This window comes from Toxorhynchites rutilus, chromosome 3 (assembly GCF_029784135.1).
Source record: "Toxorhynchites rutilus septentrionalis strain SRP chromosome 3, ASM2978413v1, whole genome shotgun sequence".
NCBI classification, from domain to species: Eukaryota; Metazoa; Arthropoda; class Insecta; order Diptera; family Culicidae; genus Toxorhynchites; species Toxorhynchites rutilus.
Window position 1 is genome coordinate 38,889,378 of NC_073746.1, and position 22,640 is coordinate 38,912,017.

General features: G+C 40.0%; 1 protein-coding gene across 1 annotated transcript in view; it reads left to right on the top strand.

The window, feature by feature from the left end:
* Window positions 1-22,640, top strand: part of LOC129773052 (zinc finger protein Xfin-like) — a 173,188-nt gene that overhangs the window by 145,002 nt on the left and 5,546 nt on the right. The window lies entirely within an intron of this gene.

Consider the following 22,640-nt stretch of genomic DNA (forward strand, 5'->3'; position numbering starts at 1 on the left):
TGCATTACTCGGAAATTAAATAAGCAAACGAAACCAAAGTTGGCATATGAAAGTTTTAGGGTGCAATAAATGTTTCTATGATGGTTAGACAGTCCTTCCTCCACTCAAAGGGGGGGCTGCCATACAAATGAAACACAAATTTTTGCATTACCCGAGAATTAATCAAGCAAATTAAACCAAATTAGGCATGTGGAGGTTTTAGGATGCAGTAAATGTTTCTATGGTGTTAAGATACTCCTTCCCCCTCTCTTAGAGGGGGCTGCCGTACAAATGAAACACAAATTTTTGCATTACCCGAGAATTAATCAAGCAAATTAAACCAAATTAGGCATATGGAAACTTTAGGGTGTAGTGAATGTTTCTATGGTGGTTAGATACCCCTCCCCCCTCTCTTAGGGGTGGCTGCCATACAAATAAAACACAAATTTCTGCATTACTCGAGAATTAATCAAGTAAATGGGCGGGACGAAGTTTGCCGGGTTAGCTAGTATATATATATATATATATATATATATATATATATATATATATATATATAATAAATAAATAGATATATATATATATATATATATATATATTTCAAGGAATAGCAGCGTTAAAAATGAAAACTATTATCTGAGTACACTTCCCTTAGCCTCTTTCTAGCTAAATAATCATATACTTTGCACACTCTGAGACTTAAGAATCAGAATCTGCTACATTAGTTGAATATGAATCATTCGCTTTGCGTAGTCCGTACGATCCTGCTGCTGAAATTATCTTCGATGTCCTACGTCACGCAATTTTCGTACGCTTGGCAGCGAGCGATCGTGCAGGGAACCGAAACGTAAGACTAATGCAAGAACGGACACGCTAATCATCCGGGAAACCCACGGAAGACTATTCGGGCGATCAAAGAAAAGTTTGAAAGGTCCATCAACCGCACTATTCGACGACGCTTGGTAGAACGTGTTCTGAAGAGGTACTTTGCCAAAACAGTGATCGATGATCAGCAAAACTAACGAAAAACGGCTTCAGTTTGTGAGAGACCATGTCAACAAGCTGCTGGAGTTCTTGAAGTGCATTATATGGTCGTATCAATCCAAGTTCGAGCTGTTTTACAAGAAAAGGCGACTCCGAGTGTATCGGAAGAGCGATGAGGGGCTCCAGTACCTACAAGCATCTACAACCGACCTTCATAGCATGGTGGTGGAAGCATCATGGTGTGAGGCTGTTTCTCGTAGGATGGGGTGAGAAACATAGCGCAGGTCAACGGTGTTATGACTGCCGATGGTTACACCGACATTTTATGCGGATAACAACACCTTCCAGCAAGATGTAGTTATCCGGATATTATAGGATTTTTTTTTTATAAAGACATTTTCACATCTGCCTGAAATCTACAAGTACACATATTTTCAGAATATGTATCGTCTTCGTGTCCTCTGACGTGTACTTACCGGTATAAATCGAAGGCGAATAAAACCAGGAAAAACAAAGCGAACAAAAAATATATAATTTCTATCCAACGAGGGGTGAAGAAAGTAATTTAATCGTTTTGTTCTATTGTTGAACCCGACGATCGTTCACGATTGAGGTCAAAACGGGCCTGAAAGACGACCCAGACAAAGGTGCAGAGAGCAAAGCTGCTGCCAAGACAGATAATTGTTTTGAATACCCAAGGAGATAGACTGGAACGGGGCGAATTTATTGAATCAATGCGCTCACGGATGAAAAAGGATCCGCTGGTGGCGGGGTATGGTTCCTGTTTTGTAAACCAGCAGCAACAACAACAACAAACTGGTGAAAGGATCTCCCGATCGGTCGTCCGTACGGTCCCCATAGCACCGAGAGTGAAACTCGATCTGACACACACGTAGCTCGTTATTGCTTTCATTATTGTTCGTATTAGGGCAACGGAGGGAGCAGCATCCCGGTTTGGAATTATCATAACAGCAAACGGGAGACAGGAAAAAATCTGGATGGTTTTTTGCTTGATGAACAAAAAAACAAAAAAAAAGCAAAAACAAAAAATAGGGTCGTTCATCCAACGAACGCACTTGTGTGTTGAGTTGTGTGTTGAATAAGGTTCTAGAGATCAGTTGGTGACACTGTGATGATAATGAGACATGAAAATTCTCGGTGAAAGCTAGTTTATGATCAACGAGAATGTGATATGTTTCTCCGTGTCACTACAAGATTTCCTTACAGTAAATTCATCTGATCCGTTTGAGCATTCTTCATGCGCTTGTTCAGCCTCTCTGCTGGTGGAGTAAGTATAAATCATAAACATATTTTTCTTCTTCCCATCGCGCCACCATGCAACGACGCTAGAGTGAGTGTACACATGTCCCGTAGCTGTGGCGGTGGTTACCCCGTTCTGCCGCGAGGCCAGTTCTCCGGAGCATATTCATACGCGCACTTCGGAGGCAATACATGACACGTAACTGCCAGCAGCAGCAGCAGCAATCGTTGAAATGTATATGGGAGAGTTTATCGCGTTCAGTATTAAAAGAATAATTAATAATATACTTTGATCTCATCGCTGCGTCTCAAGCTATACACGAGAAGTGTTATTACATATTACACCCGGCGAAGGAATCATTCTGCCGAATGGTGCCACAGTTCCATCATCATGAGTAAGCTCAATGATGGCAAACTTCGGATTTGGATTCCCATTTTCAAACGGCCAGATGTAGCATGAGTCAAGAGAGCGTGGTTATGAAGAAATTATGACGAGAGGAAGGCTGCCAAATTCCATAATGACGACGCCATGAGTCAGAGTGTGATGAATCGGAATGAAAATAAATTTCCATGTTCAGACAGCTTCGATGAGCTTCGTGTAAATAAATAAGATCAATTATTTGTATATCGAAACTCTGGCCCTCAAAATAATAGAAACAAACCCGTACAAACATCACCGGGCAAGAGTACACCCTTTAAATGTGTCACTATCACCACACAACGCAACAGAAGCAACAGGCATTTTTGGCATCCTCTCGAAAGCACAATACCTGGACACTTGAAACATTTGTGTTCGACAATCGTTCAAAGGTTACATTCATATGCAAATCAGTACCTTCTAGCAGCACGGATACCTGCAAGGACGACCCGCATTAGTCCGGAATTGTTCGGCTGGGATCAGGAAGAGTGAGCACAGCTAAACACATAGAAGTGCAAAAGATAAACAGGCTTAGGCACTGAATGGAGAGCTCTCGTTCACTGGTTTTTCAGCGCGTAAAGAGATAGGATATGAGATGAGTTTACTTTTCGCAGGTACCACTCCAAACGGCAATCCATAAAGCTGCTGGAGGTGCATGTATTATTGGGATCCGGTGTCCTTGTTTCGACTTTTCTGCCTTATCACTGTTTAACTAAAAAAAGAGAGATAGGAAGACACAAGAAGATCCTCGGCGTGGGGTGTCATAAAGCCCTTCTTGAGCGCTCGAGTACATACTCGAATAATGGTAGACATACTGGATGTGCGGGTTCACCTTTCACACAGATAGCCTCCGGTGTGTGTGCGCGAATGGGAACTGAAGAGGAAATCAGCGCAGCAGGGTGTTTACAGTCGCACCAAAGAGCTGTTATTAAATTAGGATTTGATTGTTTTCTGGCTGAATGAAGTGCAGGCAGCAGAAATTCCTGAAAAGTGGTCACTTTGTTGATCCTTTGGAAAATGAAAAAAAAAAGAGGAGAGGTACCTACAAAACGGAAAGTTTGAAGAGGATGTGATGCGGGCGTTTGGGATGAAGTTAATTACAGAAAGCCTCACCGGACACCGGTGCACCTGTTTATTGTGTTTTCTCGAGCTTTTTGGAGATAATTTTTTTTCCTGCGAATGATGATTGCTGTTTCCTAGCTGAAACCAAATTTGGGCTGAACCCTTACATTATTGGCTAGAACGGTTTGGGTTTGTGATGCTTCACAAACAGTTCTAGGTTATAGTCAATTTGGGGAAATTATATTCAATAGATTATGAGTTTTCTGAAGGACAAATAAACGACATGAATATTTCCTCAATGAAAAGCATTTATTTATGAATACATTTCATTTTTTCATTTTGGGAATTCAAAAAGGCAATAATATTTTCAGAAGAGGATTTGAGGTGTTTTTACGCTACTAGTAAATGCAAATCGATTTTTCTTCAAGAAAATCACACATAATCGATACGAACTAGGTTTGTTGAAAAGCCCCACGTCTCTAGATGCTAATACTACCATAAGGTGTTGATATTATTCAGATTTTTATGTTTTGTTTTAACGATTTTCCTTAAAGTGGAATAATGATCATGGTTTGACCACCTCTGATCATGGTTTGCCCAAAAAATGATCATGGTTTGTCCGGTTTTAGAAATCACCATTTTTGAATGGAAACATTCGAATTCACAAGTAGATGTTGCATTTATCATTGCTTGAGTTTACTGTCATCATATTGATCCATTCATAATTTAGGCTTTCTTCAGAATATTATCTTTTCTTGGGCATTTTAAAAGTGCTCACCTCAACACACTCAACATAGAGAAACTTTATTTCTGCTATGCGCGAAGGACATAATGAACAAACTGCAGCGCGCCAAGCGGTTGCCATAGAAATCATGTGGACAAAACAACATTATTGAGTTGGACAACTCACGATCAGAATTGAGTTCATCAAAATGTGTTAATTTAATGGTTTCGCTATGTAAATCTGATACAAATGGTGTGTAAGCATGATGTGCACAATATTTATAAGTGTTGTAATCCAGAAAAGGTCTGAATACGTGCGAAATAATCATCTGGTGATCGATTAAAAGTTAGCTCGAATGAGGGGCGCATTGACATTTTTTGTGTATTTTATAATCCTTTAAAACATGTGATTCCGTAAAAATATGCTATAAAACTACTGTAAATCATGAAAAAGACAATTTTATTTATATGTTTTGAAACATTCGAATACCTTATTTGACACAGGAGCGCTGGATTAGAGCATTCAAAAAAGTGGGCAAACCATGATCATATTTTCGACTGGACAAACCAAAATCATTTACCTTACTATACAATACGATTCCCTAATCCGTAAATGGTTAAAATTAACGATGACTCGAAACATATTCATGTTTCCATACATTTGTTCTGCCCATTTGCGTGCTTACCTTCCTGTACCGTCAATAACGAGCAACTAAGGCGTTCGCTCCAGTCCGTTTCTAACTTTTTTGGTATAAATAAGCCATCCACGATTTGAAATCACAGTTGTGAGCGAGCTAGCAAGCACAGCACAACGAGCGCACATAATCTGTTCCTAATGCTGGAGAAAGAGAGGAGAAAGAAACCATTACAATCAGTCCTCTCTCAATCAGTTCAGTGAGTTTTACCACGACGTTCACAGTAATTTGAATAGCAGTTTTGACGTAGGACTACGTCTTTCATTTCTATACCGGGGTGTAAAATCAAAGTTTCGAAAACGAAAGCGTTACGCCGTTACCAGGATTTTGAGCGTTAATAGCTCCTAAACAACTGAACGAAATGGTATTATAAACACTTCATTCGAAAGATAAAATGTCTACGCGTTATATACTTGTTACTTTTTGATCCAAAAACTTTTTTCAATAGCCTTAAAATTGCTTTCAAAACAGACTATTCAAATCACCAATCGGTATATAAGCGAGCGCCGTTCGGAAATCCACTCAGTTATAATTGAACAGTGATTGAGGCACCATCGCAGGAATGAATGGATATTTCCCTAACACAGACTTCAAAACCATGGAACCAGGGGAAATCGGCATTGCAGAATAGATACAAGCAGCGGGTACTTTTGTTCTGGTTTTCGTTTCTGCAAATCGGAATGTTTCCCTAACACAGACTTTAAAAGCATGGAGCCGGGGAAAACTGGCATTGCAAAGTAGATGCAAGCAGCGGATACTTTCGTACTCGTTTGCGCTTTTGCAAATCGGAATGTTTCCCTAACACAGACTTCAAAACCATGGAGGCAAGGGAAATCGGCATTTCAAAATAGATATAAGCAGCATGTACTTTAGTACTCGTTTGCGTTTTTGCAAATCGGAATGTTTCCCTAACACAGACTTCAAAACCATGGAGCCGGGGAAAATTGGCATTGCAAATAAGATGCAAGCTGCGAGTATTTTTGTACTCGCTTGCGTTTTTGCAAACCGGAATGTGTTTTCCCAACACAGATTCCGAAACCAATAAATTGGGAAAATCGGCATTCCAGATCTCGGCAGTACTTTTTAAACCCCCATGCATTTTTACACTCCGGAATGCGTTTTGCTAACACGGTCTACAAAAGCGGATACAAATGCAATGCTTTGGCTCGGTTATTCAAGACTGCATGCCCCTTCATGTCGCCAGCTCACTGAACTTCTACGCATACCGTTTGATTATTAGGCAAAATGTTGATAACTATTTGCTGCGATAACCACTACCATAATGCATGAATTGACCTAAATTGGGATTTGTTTGCAATTGAATTCGTAAATTCTTTCATTCATTCACTAGTTTAATGAATAATTTAATCAACAACTCTGCGCAGCGGCGATATCGTACCCAATGAGGAGCATTCGTAGTGCGATTATTGCTAATTGAAAAAACACAAATGATTACTAAGCCAACGGCAGTCCTACGTCAACTTTGCGGTTATATCATAGGTATAACCCATCCATAGTTTTTCGTTCACGAAAAGATCTGTGAACACTGCAGACGGGAGCTTTAGCCGTATTCAACGGTTTAACAATTTTCGAACCTGATCACGATGGGATTCAATGTAAGTGTCTGAAATTAGTTTTCCCAAACAACCTTCTATCAATATGTTTCAAATTCGACCATTACAGGTCTACGGTAACATTAACAGTGCGTCTAGACTTTGAAAGAATTGAGTTTAACAGAAAACAAAATTGTAAAGGGTCGTATTTAGGACCCGACCGCATTTGTGACCTAGAACTACGGAATTAAATTATTCAGTCCGCTTGTTCATTACTGTATTATAGTGACTTTCAACACTTTTTGGCTGGTTTGCCACTTTACTTCCACGTTAAATGGATATCGCTACCAGATGTCGAGGCCGAGTGGGTAGCGTCACACCTAACATGCCGGGGGTTCGGGTTCGATTCCCGTTCTGGTCGGGGGAATTTTTCATCAAAGAAATTTCCTCCGACTTGCACTGTGGTCACGCGTATTCTAGAGTTTGCCACTCAGAATGCATTCAAGACGTGTTATTTGGCATAGAAATCTCAACTAAGTACTAATAAAAATGACTCAAGTAATACTACGTTGAGACGGCGAAGTTCCTCTAGGAACGTTAGTGCCATTCCAGTCAGTCAGTACCAGATGTCGACACTGTAGATCTACATATTGGATATAGAATATATTAGATATATAACATATTACATATTAGATGTAATAAAAGTGTTCATTTCACCTAAAAATCCATTTTAGTTATTGTCGCTTCCCAAACACGTAAACGAAAGCTCAATGTCGTCAACGCGAATTAACTTCTCGCTCCAAGAACAAATATTCCCTCTCCGGAATTTCACTGCTGTGTCGCAATATCTTCCATTCTTGTATCGAGCTGTGTGTGTATATGTGTGTGAAATCAACATTAGGCATGAACGATGTCCGCTCTTTGTGTAGTGCTTGCTAGCTCGCTCGCAACTGTGGTTTCATTCCATTCCATTCTATATTTGGTTTTGAACTTCTTCAGTTCATTCGCTTCTAGCTCTGAGAAGGGCCCTTGTGGAAAGAAACTCTACTCCATACTCCTCCTTCACCTGTCTTAAGAAAGACAATCATATCCCGCTCGACGCTTGTCGGTAACGATGTTGCTGCCATGACCACCAAACGAGAAGTGGAGTGATTTGACTTATTTATACCAAACTAGCTGACCCGGCAAACGTTGTTCTGCCATATAATTTATTTTTAGAGAATATTTCGGTTGATAAAAATAACGAATATATTTCAAGAGAGTTTGTATGTTATCGTTCTGATCTGTATTTCTGAATTTTCCCTTTTTATTTTAAATATCCTTGTTTTATATATAAAGATATGCATAGTCAATTTTTTGGATTTTTTCTAATCATCTCAAATGTTTTCCAAAGTATTTTATCATTCAAATTTGAGTGAAGACAAGCTCAACACAACACAACACAACACAAAGCTTACACACGGGGAAGAGTGAGACTTGGTATGCTACACACGTCAAAAATTAAAACTATGGATACCTAAAGAAAATTTCTGCACATGCACGGTCTGTTTGGGTTTGTTGGAAGATGAAAAATCAATCTTGCGTCGACTAGAGACTCTGACTCTAGATGGGACTCACGTGTCGACGAAAACTCCTTTGACTCTCTGATTAAAGATCAATGTGTATAAAACATACAGGAGCACTACATTTAAATAACAATTGATAACATTAATCCATCTGATTTTTCCTGGTTTTGAATGAAAATTCCTGGATTTACCGGTTTTCCTGGTAGAGTTTCCACCCTGAATAGTGTATTATCATTCACTAATTTAATTCAAGAGATTACAACGTGATTACACAGTGAAAGTGAACTTGAATGAAGTGATTGAAAATAATTTAAAAGAGCGTAGCGTTCATGATACTTGTCACCGAAAATTATGAATGTTCGGTTTTATTGATTTTCGTTTTTTACGTTGATTGGTGCCCAACACATATTTTGGAAGTCCACCAGAAATGAATGAAATGAGCAAGACATCATGTCATACGACTTGCAACAAAGAAAGTAATCTTTTCACAATACATGAATTGACCTAAATTGGGATTTGTTCGCATCTGAATTTGGAAATTGTTTCATTTAATCACTGGTTTAATCCATAATTTAATCAGCACACTCAAATACTCAAATGTCTACTAAGCCAACGGTAGTCCTACGTCAACCTTGCGGTTGTATTTTAGGTATAATCCACCCATAGTTTTTGACTTAGGATTGCGTTTTTCAGGAACATATTTTTATTTTTACTTTGCAGTTTTAAAGTTACTTATAAATATTTAAGTAGGTAATTAATTTTTGAAACTAATGTGTATTTAAAAATTTTTAAAGGGTGTGTCACATCAAATTGCATCACGGAAAAAACGCTGTAAAAATTTAATTTTTAGGAATTATATCTTCAGCTTTCGCTTATAATCAGATAAGAGTGTATAGATCACGTTGGCCATGCTTCACTGTCAATTTTACGTAAATTTGGAAAAATGTCGTCGAACGAAAAAGAGCGTCGTGAATTAATCCTGTGCACTCATTTCGAGAATCCGGAGTTGTCACATCGGGACATCGGTAAGATGCTGGGAATCGTCCAATCCACGGTCAGCAGAGTACTAAAACGATACTTCGAGAACCTAACCATCGACCAGAAGGTGAAGAACGGCAAAAATGGATGCTCCGTCAGTGAAAAAGATCACAAGCGCGTAGTTAAGCAGTTTAGACGTGATCCGAGAAGTTCGGTCCGGGATGTCGCCAATAAGCTGAATTTGTCAAGTTCATTCGTCCAGCGGACCAAGCAGCGGGAGGGCCTGCGTACATACAAGGTTCAGAAGGCTCCTAACCGCGACGAAAGGCAAAACATGGTGGGGAAGACGCGAGCCCGGAAGCTGTACACCGAAATGCTGACGAAGCCGCATTGCCTGGTAATGGACGACGAAACCTACGTCAAAGCGGACTTTCGTCAACTGACGGGCCTGTTGTTCTTCTCCGCAGAGGACAAATTCAGCGTTCCGGAGGAGATTCGCAAGCAGAAACTATCCAAGTTTGCCAAAAAGTACATGGTGTGGCAAGCGATCTGCTCTTGCGGAAAGCGGAGCGCCCCCTTCGTGATGACCGGCACGGTAAACGGGCAAGTTTACCTTAAGGAGTGCCTACAGAAGCGCTTACTACCACTATTGTAGCAGCACGAGGGCCCGACCATCTTCTGTCCGGATCTCGCTTCGTGCCACTATTCAAAGGACGTGTTGGAGTGGTACGAAGCCAACGGGGTCACCTTCGTGCCAAAGGAAATGAACCCGCCCAACGCGCCGGAGCTTCGCCCAATAGAGAAATATTGGGCGATTATGAAGCAGGCCCTCCGGAAGAACCCAAAAGTTGTCAAATCGGAGGCGGACTTCAAGAGAAAATAGATTTCTGTTCAAAAAAAAACTACAACCTGACGTTGTACAGAACCTTATGGACGGGGTAAAGAGGAAGGTGCGAGCATACGGGCTTGGGCTCGAAGTATGAATAAAAAGAAAATGCCAAAAGTTGTTTAATAGTTTTATTTTACTGTCTAAAATTTTCAAAAGGATCGGTCTACTGGGCGAATTTCTACAGCGTTTTTTCCGTGATGCAATTTGATGTGACACACCCTTTGGTAACACTTGATAATTACTGAATTTCATGTATATATTTATTTTGTTGAATTTTAATAAGAAAATAAGGTCAAGTTTTCTCATTACATCAACCGCAAAGTTTTTAAATTGGTAAGTATTATGTATGAATAAGAAAAAAACTAGAGATTTTTAAAGAAATTTTGCTATGGGGATCTTTGATATCACTTCATTCTGGAAATGGGATCTCTCGCCCAAAACAGTTTGAGAAGCCCTGATTTAGACCGTTCAGGGGTTAGGGAATTGTAATGAATACCATATCAAACAAATTTAGAGAATATCCGATTCAATTGGTAGGCAAATCATCAGAATTCGTTCGCTGTGAAATTTGCTATTAACCTCAATTTTCTTTCATAAGAACATCACCAGTTTTCTGATATGGCACCTTTCCTGAAAGACGTAGTTCTACGTCAGAACATCACCATAAACCTGTTTCAGTAACTGAAACTTTTCGGCGCTGATTTCACCAATATTCAAACAGGGATCAATGAAGTTTATCTTATCTTTCCCGCGCCACAATATTTCTAGCCTACTACACTTTTTCTGAGCGGTCGTTTCTGTTGCAGTTGTATCCTGCTGCGATTTATTTCGGAAACCATCTGTTCGATATTTATGTTTGCACCGATGCAACAAATGGGGTGCTCCCTTGGCCGAGTGGTTAGCGTCATAACTAACATGCCGGGTGTTCGGGTTCGATTCCCGTTCTGGTCGGGGGAATTTTTCGTCAAAGAAATTTCCTCCGACTTGCACTGTGATCACGCGTATTCTAGAGCTTGCCACTCAGAATGCATTCAAGGCGTGTTATTTGGCATAGAAATCTCAACTAAGTACTAATAAAAATGACGCAAGTAATACTACGTTGAGACGGCGAAGTTCCTCTAGGAACGTTAGTGCCATTGAAGAAGAAGAAGAAGAAGAAGAAGATGCAACAAATACACAGTTACTAAGTAAGCAATAACTCGACTTTCAATCGTTGATTGTTCATGAAATTTTGTACAAAACGTCATCATTTCAAAAATTTGGAATCGGCAACAATTCATGAGAAATTCAGGAAATTCAATATATCCGAACCTCTATCTTGTCATGGAACAAACAAATTTTTTTTTCGACGATCCAAAAAAGTCCGATCCTTTTGTGTGTTGTGCTATTCAGATTGAATCGCACGCGACGCTTGTTTTGATACGCGGTCATTTTTTTAGTTCTAATTCCGGGAGAAGACTCCATCTGCAAAAGTTCCGCCGATATTCCGCTGCTATTCAGTGCCACTATATGCCATCGCTTCCAAAAGAACGCACGTGTCTCAAGAGCTTTGGAATTGCGAAACAATACCGGCGAAATGTATTCACTTTCGGGAAAAGACAATGCGGCAGCGACCGGACGGCGAAAATCTCCGGCTGTGTGGGGTTCACTTCCCTCAAGCTGGTTGGAAATGATGAATCATGGGATTTGATAAATGCGGGTCGCTGCAGACAGCATCAGGAGAATAGCAAGAAAAAGGAAAGAAACTTCATCTTTGTGCCGTATGCGAGCATATGTAGTAATAAGTACACTGTGATGCAAAGAGCAATGTGACACCTCGCGTTGCATAAAAGGGGTATGAGCTATTCAACCGAAGTCCACCGTCAGCGGTACTCATTTACCCGTTCGAGGTATGGCACAAGCAAAAAAGCATAGAACTCGTAATCCGATTTTCAATGCTTTATGCGAGGAGGAATTCCGAAAGAGGAGAATCATAAAGATATTAAAGGGAAACGATTTCAATAGAGGGGCAGGTGTCCAACTTCGACTAGAATGTTCATCGGTGTAAGATGAACGCTGTTTTGCAGGCTTCGAAATGCTAACTCACACGTCATAGCGAAGTATTGACGTAAATTCAATCATTTGAAATGATGCTTGTAATATTCTAAAACTAATATATTTTAAAGGGATTCCCAGTTCGTCAATTCAACTACAGTTATTAGTAGGAAGCGATCGTTATTATCACGCTTGTTCGCTGAGTTCGTATGCATTACACAATCACTCGCCCTCTCATGAAAGTACCCTCGCAGAACATGCTTTCGAACGATCATTTGACTTCTCAATTTATTTGCCATTCAAGCCCCATTCCATGAAGGTTTATAACCAGCGGCCCACGGGATCCGATGCTGGCGCTTGCCATCTCATCTCGAGCCTCTCCCTGGAACCTTCGAATGCAACCGGTTCCTGAAGAAATCCAAAGAACCAACTGCCCCCCCCCCCCCTCATCCTGCCAACCACGCTGCCACATGAGTCGTGTTAAGCATGGTGTACCAGAAACTGAAAATGCGCGTTTAGCCCGGACCATGAAAGAAAGGGTAAGTAGGTAAGATGTTGAGTAACCTCCAGCCATACTCCTATAAAGCCATCAGCGAAAGAAAAAGTGCAACAGCGTAACCACTCAATGAATGGTGGCTTAATCCACCTTTTTTTCGCTTTCGTCGTTGTCTTTCGCAGGCAGCCACGACAGGCTTAGCGCGCGCTGCAGAAGACGGCAGCGGTGGTGGGTTCGCTGCTGTTGTTACATCACGTGGCCCAATAAAATTCTATGCAAAGTAGTGTACTACTGACTGCCTTGAGTCGCTCGACAGAGGGAGAGAGAGAGCGGAAAATGCGGTTTTACGACTTCTTTGTTGACACTTCCTTTCAGACGTCGGAATGAGGCCACCACCAGAGGCAGTATTTGGGTGGCTTGATTGGGCTAAGTTAGCGGTTTTGGGTCCACAATCATAATCATTTATACAAAGGAGAGTTGTTCTTTTTGCAATAAATATTTCTAATTATGGATTACTTATTAGTACATTTCCGCTACATTGGCTCTAATCACCGTCAGGACCCAACACTCAAACCCATTAGCACATGAGCCGAAAATATTCACAATAGAAATTCCATAGCATTCCTTTGAACTAGTTTAGTTCAAACCGCTTGTTGTTCCGGCGGACAGTAGTGTCCTGAATGAAATTGCTGTTTTCAGAAAGTTGAATAAACCAAATGCCCAAACCATTCGAAGGAAAGATTGCTTTTTCCAACGAGTCCTTTTTCATTCTCGTGATATCAATGCACGACGAAACAACGAAACGTAATCGAATGGAACCAATGCTATAATATTGTCTATTGATGGGCGAAGGTGATCTTTGAATGACGCTAACTAAGATTTCATTCAGTATTATGTTAATTTGGAATGCATTTTAAAAATCAACATCATTGACATACACTCTGTATAACTTATATATCACAATATCTACCATAATAACAAATATGATAAAAGTTCTGAGTCAATGTTTCATGTTATTGAGTACTTCAAGAAGCATTTATTCAACATTAATTCAGTTCGAATGAATCGTATGGTGTCTTTTGATTCTTTTATACTTTCGATAGTTGCTATAAAATTATTTTGTATTACAAACTTTATAATCAAGTGATAGCATCAAAATTTACTGAATTTATTACAATTTACAGATTTCAGTAATCAGTTACCTTAACGTTTCGGTTGCCGTTAATTTTCTAGAATCCGATCGCATCAGAATTATCCAAAAGGAACGCAACTATGCATTTTGTAACTCAATCGATCAATCGGCCACCAAAGTTCAGAGTGAAGAAATATTGTTTTTCTTCGTAAATCACATCAGTATCCGTTGTTCTTTTTGACGTAGAACTACGTCGTTTATTAAGGGTGCCAAATCAGAAAACATGTCACGTTTTCATGAAATAAAGTTAACGTTAATAACTATTTTTGCCGCGAACTGATTTTGGCGATTTACATACCGAACGAATCGGAAATTCCGTAAGAATTGTTTGGTATGATATACATTACAATCCCATATATACGGTATATGGTTTAAATTGATGAAAATTGGAAGCATTCCCATTTAATCATACATTTCTCCTGTCCATTTGGGAGCTTTAACGAACAGAGCTGTCAATAACGAGCATATTATCGACGAGCAACGAAGAGGAAATCGTAAGATGTAAAGTCTCCGTGAACAAAGGAAAGGAAGAAGAACGAAGGGAAATATTTGCCTAGAGTATAAACAGTTGATCTCGCTGAGGCACAGTTTCAAACTTCGTGAGGACACCGACTGGACAACATCGTTGCTGGACGGATCGAGTGCCTTTCTCAAGGCAATGGAGACGAAGGAGTAATATGATGGATAAAGTAAAGTTTTACAAGGGCCTTTTTGAAGGTTAGAGACGAATAAACTGAAAGAGTTTAAAGTCTCTCTAATTCAACAAGCAAGGAAAGAAGGCAAACTTTCAGTCTCGTTCTGTATTCGAAGTAATGAATAAAGGGTGTGTCACATCAAATTGCATCACGGAAAAAACGCTGTAGGAATTTAATTTTTAGGAATTATATCTTCAGCTTTCGCTTATAATCAGATAAGAGTGTATAGATCACGTTGGCCATGCTTCACTGTCAATTTTTCGTAAATTTGGAAAAATGTCGTCGAACGAAAAAGAGGTGAAGAACGTGAAGAAGGTGAAGAAGGTGAAGAACGGCAAAAATGGATGCTCCGTCAGTGAAAAAGATCACAAGCGCGTAGTTAAGTAGTTTAGACGTGTTCCGAGAAGTTCGGTCCGGGATGTCGCCAATAAGCTGAATTTGTCAAGTTCATTCGTCCAGCGGACCAAGCAGCGGGAGGGCCTGCGTACATACAAGGTTCAGAAGGCTCCTAACCGCGACGAAAGGCAAAACATGGTGGGGAAGACGCGAGCCCGGAAGCTGTACACCGAAATGCTGACGAAGCCGCACTGCCTGGTAATGGACGACGAAACCTACGTCAAAGCGGACTTTCGTCAGCTGCCGGGCCTGTTGTTCTTCTCCGCAGAGGACAAATTCAGCGTTCCGGAGGAGATTCGCAAGCAGAAATTATCCAAGTTTGCCAAAAAGTACATGGTGTGGCAAGCGATCTGCTCTTGCGGAAAGCGGAGCGCCCCCTTCGTGATGACCGGCACGGTAAACGGGCAGGTTTACCTTAAGGAGTGCCTACAGAAGCCACTATTGAAGCAGCACGAGGGCCCGACCATCTTCTGGCCGGATCTCGCTTCGTGCCACTATTCAAAGGATGTGTTGGAGTGGTACGAAGCCAACGGGGTCACCTTCGTGCCAAAGGAAATGAACCCGCCCAACGCGCCGTAGCTTCGCCCAATAGAGAAATATTGGGCGATTATGAAGCAGGCCCTCCGGAAGAACCCAAAAGTTGTCAAATCGGAGGCGGACTTCAAGAGAAAATGGATTTCTGTTCAAAAAAAACTACAACCTGACGTTGTACAGAACCTTATGGACGGGGTAAAGAGGAAGGTGCGAGCATACGGGCTTGGGCTCGAAGTATGAATGAAAGGAAAATGCCAAAAGTTGTTTAATAGTTTTTATTTTACTGTCTAAAATTTTCAAAAGGATCGGTCTACTGGGCGAATTTCTACAGCGTTTTTTCCGTGATGCAATTTGATGTGACACACCCTTTATTGTTGCAAATTATGCAACCGTAATGATAAATATAAACAAGGAGGGGAGCTACAGAGAGGGAAATATTTGCGCTAGGGTATTAGTAATGAATCTCTGCTGAAGCAACTATTCATCCTTTTTCCAAGCAGTTAACATTGTTTGTTTTCTGTCTTCATAAAGGCCCCGTTGGTGCCCTTGACATTGCATCAACGCATTGAACTGATGCTATGATGAAGCAGGATTTAAGGTTGTGCACCAAAAAATATTTGAGGAATACCAAGTTATTCAATAAGTTATATCAAGTTATTGATTTATTTGAGCTCGCGTGCCAGTCGCAAAACTGCTTTCAACTAGGATTACATTTGCGCTAATCTTGATGATAATGAAGCAGTGCTACTCTTTTCGAGGTTGTTGATATTAACAGATAGAGTTTATTTCGTTTATTTAATCACAAAGAAAATAAATGTCGTTCTGAAATTTTGTATGTGATTTGGTTTTGCTTGTCAGTAGCAAAACTTTCTCCACAAAGGATGGCAGCTGCGCTTATCTCGAGCATGTATTGTTCTGCGAGCACAAGAATGAATCATAAAAAAGTTATCGTCAAGTGATTCTACAATAAAAAAAACATTTCAGGGCGACCAAACTGGTCGGGCCGATTATAATCACAGTAAAGACTTAAGAAACTGAAATTTAAATCAGATTGATCGTTTCTAATATCAAATAATGAACTTGATAAATATAAATATACCAATTTGGTTTTTGGATGCGCTTGAAGGTTTCAATATCATAACATCTGGAAATTATATTATTATACTAGTTGACCCGGCAAACTTCGTCCAGCCCACAATTGTTTTTCTTTCTGCTAAAATTTGCCAATTGTTCAACTTTCCGAATAGTTTTTCATATTTTTTTAAGCGTATAAACCTGACGCAGACTGAGACACATCTGATACTGACTGTCCAAATCCGTTGCTCCGTTCTTGAGTTAAATCGTGAGGAACAGATACCAAATCATTTTTATTTATATAGATGTATGTGAGCAACTCTAGTAGAAAAGTTCCATCTTCTCGCGACAAAACTCAATCGATGGTTCTGAATTTGTTTCGAGTAGATTATTTCAAATGCCTCCGTTATTGCGGTGGACTATATAGAACAAAATAGATAGAAAAAGAAAATAAAGTAGAGAAGAGTAACGAAAATTAAGATGACAGCTCAATAAATAAAAACGGGAAAAAAATCTGTAAGCTTGGACGGAATTTAAGAGACAGGAGTAGAAGAAAAAAAAGTGGAACGGTCTATTGTTATTTAGCAACAACATTAAAAAAGGCAGTGTCCGGAACACGACCGTTTTGTTTGACATAGGACTACGAGATTATTTGAATCAAATCGCACGTTTATCGATTTTTTCAAAATAACCCTTCGTTCGACAGTTTGCGTGGATTTGAATCAGCTAAACATGGTTCACTCATAATTCATTCTGTCCCTCACAAGAATAATACAACGAGCACGAAAATAAAGGGCATGCATCGGAAGCGTTATTCATTTTCTTGGTGTTATTAGTTATAACCAGGGTTCAACATTTTCGAAGACGAAACATGGAAATCGACTCTCCTCTCAGTCGCTTCGCTTTGAGTAGGACTATTCAACACGGCATTCGCCGTCAACATGACTAGTTCATCAGTCATTCTCGCTCTTAACGCTCGTCATTTCATTTCCAGTCAATTCAATTCTAGCAAATGGTTATTATAGTTGACGTGACGAATGAATAAGGTGAGTGATTTTGGTTTGGCCATGGAAAGAGAAAGAGAAAGAGAAAGAGAAAGAGAAAGAGAAAGAGAAAGAGAAAGAGAAAGAGAAAGAGAAAGAGAAAGAGAAAGAGAAAGAGAAAGAGAAAGAGAAAGAGAAAGAGAAAGAGAAAGAGAAAGAGAAAGAGAAAGAGAAAGAGAAAGAGAAAGAGAAAGAGAAAGAGAAAGAGAAAGAGAAAGAGAAAGAGAAAGAGAAAGAGAAAGAGAAAGAGAAAGAGAAAGAGAAAGAGAAAGAGAAAGAGAAAGAGAAAGAGAAAGAGAAAGAGAAAGAGAAAGAGAAAGAGAAAGAGAAAGAGAGAAAGAGACATAATTCCCGAAAACATAATTCCCCTATGAAATGACACTAATGACACTGATGACAAATGACACTGCCGTAAAAATATAAACTTGATATCGTCAAAATAAAGGAAGTTTGTTTGTTTCGTTGAACCTGGGTGGGTGGAAAGAACACTTTAAAATATTCCTTTTATTCGTCTTTTCGGCGTGAACTCACTACTATCCACGCACCATACTTATATTCAGTGGGAACTAACGGTAGTTTGAGTTTCGGAAATAGGAAAAAGTCATACGGGTGATCTTGCCAATAGGTAGGTGTTGAATGAGCGTAGGATCAGAATTTGATCGTTCAAGCATGTTTTCAGCCACTTGATTGCGATGAAATTTTTGAAGAAAATTGAGTTCTTTTGGCAGTAGTCGTGCTGTGACTTTTGTCATGCCCAAAATATCCACCAAAATATGACGAGCGATCTCGTGGGAGATATTTAACTCACGGACTAGCTCTCTCAAACTTAAATCACGATTTCAAAGCACCATTCCTTATATTTTTTCGATGTTTTTTACCAATTGAAGAGATGTACGGTCGTCTTTGATGTGGCAAACCGTTCATCTCTTCTCGGCCGTCTTTGAATGTATCATACCATTAATACATCCGTGTTTCCAACATACGAGGGCGGTCCGATAAGTACTTAGCCTCATCACCCGATGGTGTCAGTATCGCAAGAGATATTATTTATCGTGTAATACATTCTCGTAGACGGCTACTGTCAACATTTCAGCCGAATCGGACTTGTAGTTTAGTTTTGACCACGGAAACCACGGTCCCGTATCCTAGAAGGTTTGTCTGTTGTCAGCCCATGTGGCCGGATATCGAAAGCGCTTCGAATGTTATTCTTGCAACAACTCAGCAGGTATCTCTTGCGGTGCGGTTCAATAGTTGCGAAGTGAATGTAATGTAATTTGTTCATTACGCCGTGGAGAAGTTATTCACGTAACCTGTGCGCTGATGAGACCCTGTGCAATGACTGCAATGACTACTAGGAGTAGCACACTAGGTTACTTGTTCGAGAATCAAATTGAACGAACCATCGCACAGTAGACATCAGAGGAATAGCACATACATGTGTATCTCTGTTTCATAGCTCTGCTGTTATTTAACCTCTCATTTTCGTTGCAGAATTTCTTTCGAACGATGAATTGTTGGTTGCAGCGCTTGATGCTTGATGACGACGAGCATTTGGAGACTGTGGTGACCCACATTTTTTTCGCATCTCTTTTCACCGAGCACCGAGCCGCGCTCTTTTGTGTTGGGGCATGATGAGAGCGCACGAAAGAAGGAAATAAAACTATGCTTTCGGAAAATGTCAAAATGGAAAAACAAGTGACGAAGAGCGGTTGACTTTTGGACGGATCTGGGCTTCTTCTGGGTCCCATTAACGATATGGAACGATAGATAGAAGCGAGAGTTGGAAGTTGTATAAGTGTGGTGTCGGAATCGGGGACACACCGGAATCATTTGGTGTGGCGTGATGTGATCCAACAGATCACTCGCATTTTAATGCTGTAGCGCAGATTTATGGTAAGGTAAGGTCTTATGAGGACGCTTCATTATAAATGAGCCTCTCCGGGGTTAGGAACTTTGAATACTCAATCAACGGGAAATGAAGAAAGGTTGACGTATCAAAAATAGGCTTGATTTTATATAATTGATATAATTTCAAAAGTTCAAATAACGAGAGAAATGGAAGCAAATCCGTCGCAATTCATGACGGATTCATGACTGTTGCCAATTGTCCGTCACTGTACACTTTCCTTGCCAGAATCCACCAAAGATTCCCATAGGAGTTTAAGCCTGGGCTACGAACTGGCTAGTCAAAAATCTGAATGTTTCTTTCGAAAAACTATGACAAAGATTTTTTGCTGACGTGAATGGCCGCATTATCTTGCTGAAAGAAGAAGTTGTCGTCCATTACGTTTTTGGTAAACGGTATCAGTATACTGTTTAGCAGCTCCAAAGAGGTTTTATCATTAGAAATTCACATTGAGCCTTCCTGTCTCTCCAAGCTGTTTAAAGGGTGTCCCACATCAAATTGCATTACAGAAAAAAATCACTGTAGACAATTAACCATTGGGTATTTTCTCTTGAAAATTTGGGTACAGTAGTTTAGAGTGTACACTGTATTTTCATCGCTGTCAGTTAAAAAAAAATGTTCTGAGACGAACCAGCCCAGGAGGCTGAAAGTCTCAAAAATAAAGAATAAAAAAAATAAATAAAAAAATAAATAGTAAAAAAAAATTATAGGAGGTTGTGTCCAAGATACGACCGCATTGTTGACGTAGAACTGCGCCGTTATTTTTTATAAGTCGCTTGTTTATACCTTCGGATATTATTCTACAATGCTGTGAAGTTTTATAAACAACTGCTTAGTAGAATAATCTCTGAAATGGTTTGAAATGGTTGACGATAATTGATTGATGATTCATTCTTGCCCTCGCAAAACAATACACTAGCTGATCGCATGTAGCAATTTATTTCATGTCAATGCATTAAAAATTGACCTCGAACGCTATTCCGGTGGCCTTTTTCGCAATTGTCATAAACTCGGCTACAGTCGATTATATACATGTTGCACCAGCACCATTATTCCACATCTCATAACTACATCAATATATCTTTGGCACCGCATGGAAACAACAACAATGACAACACTTGCAAGTATCAAGTATCATGTTATAGAATTAATGAAAAATGTTTATATATACTTGTAACAATACAGATAGGAGTTTGGCTCCTTTAAACTTATGTAACTGAGCCTGTAAAAATAAACGATTTATTAAAAAAAATATGTTACATGTTTTTTAGTATCGCCTCAAAGGAATCGCACCTCTAGGCATCGTTCGTAGAACGTAAACCAAGCTCCAAAAAAGCGTTCGCCATAGCGTGCATACAGAGCCCTACGTTGGTGGCTTGAAACTACTAGGAATATAAACACTTCTCATAATTTTGCACTATTCTCAAAAGAAATGCTTCTGTTAATATTACTGGCCTCGAAAAAAAAGTTGCATTACTTCCTCGTGCTCGAGAGAAGCGCCGCTGTCACCTTTAGTGAAGAAAGTTTTGCTACTGGCAAGCGAAACGTAATCACATACAAAATTCCAGAACGACATTCACTTTCTTGGTGAATAAACAAGCGAAATAAACTCTTTTTGTTAATATCAACAACCTCGAAAACAGTAGCAATGCTTCATTATGATCAATATTAGCGCAAATGCAATCCTAGTTGAAGGCAGTTTTGCGACTGGCACGCGAACCCAAATAACTTATAACATTCCAGTAAGACATTCAAGATACTTGGTATTCCCCAAATAATTTTTTGGCGCACAATATTAACGCCTGCTTCGCCATAACGTCAGTTTAATGAATTGATGCATTCTCAAAGGCACCAACGAAGCCCTTATGATGACGGAAAACAGACAATGTTAACTGCTTGGAAAAAAACTGCATTATGCCACACAGCTTGTACTCTGCTGTAGCACCCATCAATGCGAATTCGCTGATGAGTTTTTCAAAAGCGACCGCCTTCACCACCTGCGGGTGGAGTTTGATTTTGGTTGCTGCCTGGGTAATAGCGTTTACATTTTCGACCGACTCGCCGAAATCGCCTACTTCGCTGTTGTTCGATGCGGTGTCACACTCACGAAGGTTCGGTTCAGTGCGAGCGCTTTTTACTGCATCAACATCGCGTGCATCATTGGATGACGCTTGCCTCGAATTTTATTGCCCCTGGCAATGCGTTCGTTTTTTGCAGCGCTCAAGACTGCTTTCCTCTTCTTCTTGCTCATCACACACTACGTGAAGCGTCCAATTTATGACGCGGAAAGAAAAACACACGATACGAATAACGCGAAAAACGAACAGAAAAACCAAACGACGATATCCAAGTTGGATTACCACTGGTGGGGTCCAATCTTAGATCTAAGCAAAAGCAAAGTGAACTGGATTACTCAACAGTCCGATGCCGAATGAAAGTTTGCCTCAGGGAGATCCACTCTTTATACTCTTGACAAGTATTCCCCTTCATTCTTCTACTTTTCCTTTGTTCACGGAGACTTTAAATCCTACGATTTCCCCTCCGTTGGTCGTCGATAGGTTGCTCGTTATTGGCTTCTCTGTTCGGGAAAGCACCCATGGACAGAACAAATGTATGGGAAAATGGAAACGCTTAAAGTTTTCATGAATTTTAACCATTTAAAAACCAGGGGATTCTAATGTATAGCATATTAAACAAATCTTACGGAATTTCCGATTCGTTTAGTATGTAAATCGACAAAATCCGTTCGCGGCAAAAATAGTTATTAACGTTAACTTTATTTCATAAAAACGTGACCTGTTTTCTGATTTGGCACCCTTAATTAAAGGCGTAGTGCTACGTCAAAAAATGGAGTCATCCGAAAAACAACGTCGCAAATTGATTTTGCGCAAGCACTTGGAAAATCATCAACTCTCTCATCGGGACATCGGAAAATAGATCGGAATCGTACAGTCGACGGTGTGTCGTGGGATTTAACGTTACTACGAAGTTCTAGGCATCGAACGGAAGGAGAAATGCAGTCAGAATGATGTTCTATCAGTGATCAGGATCACAAGAATGTCGTGAAAGCGTTTAAGCTTCGGTCAGGGATGTCGCTAAAAAGTTGAATCTGTCCAAGTCTTTCGTTTAGAGAGCAAAGTACCGGGAAGGACTGCATACCTGCA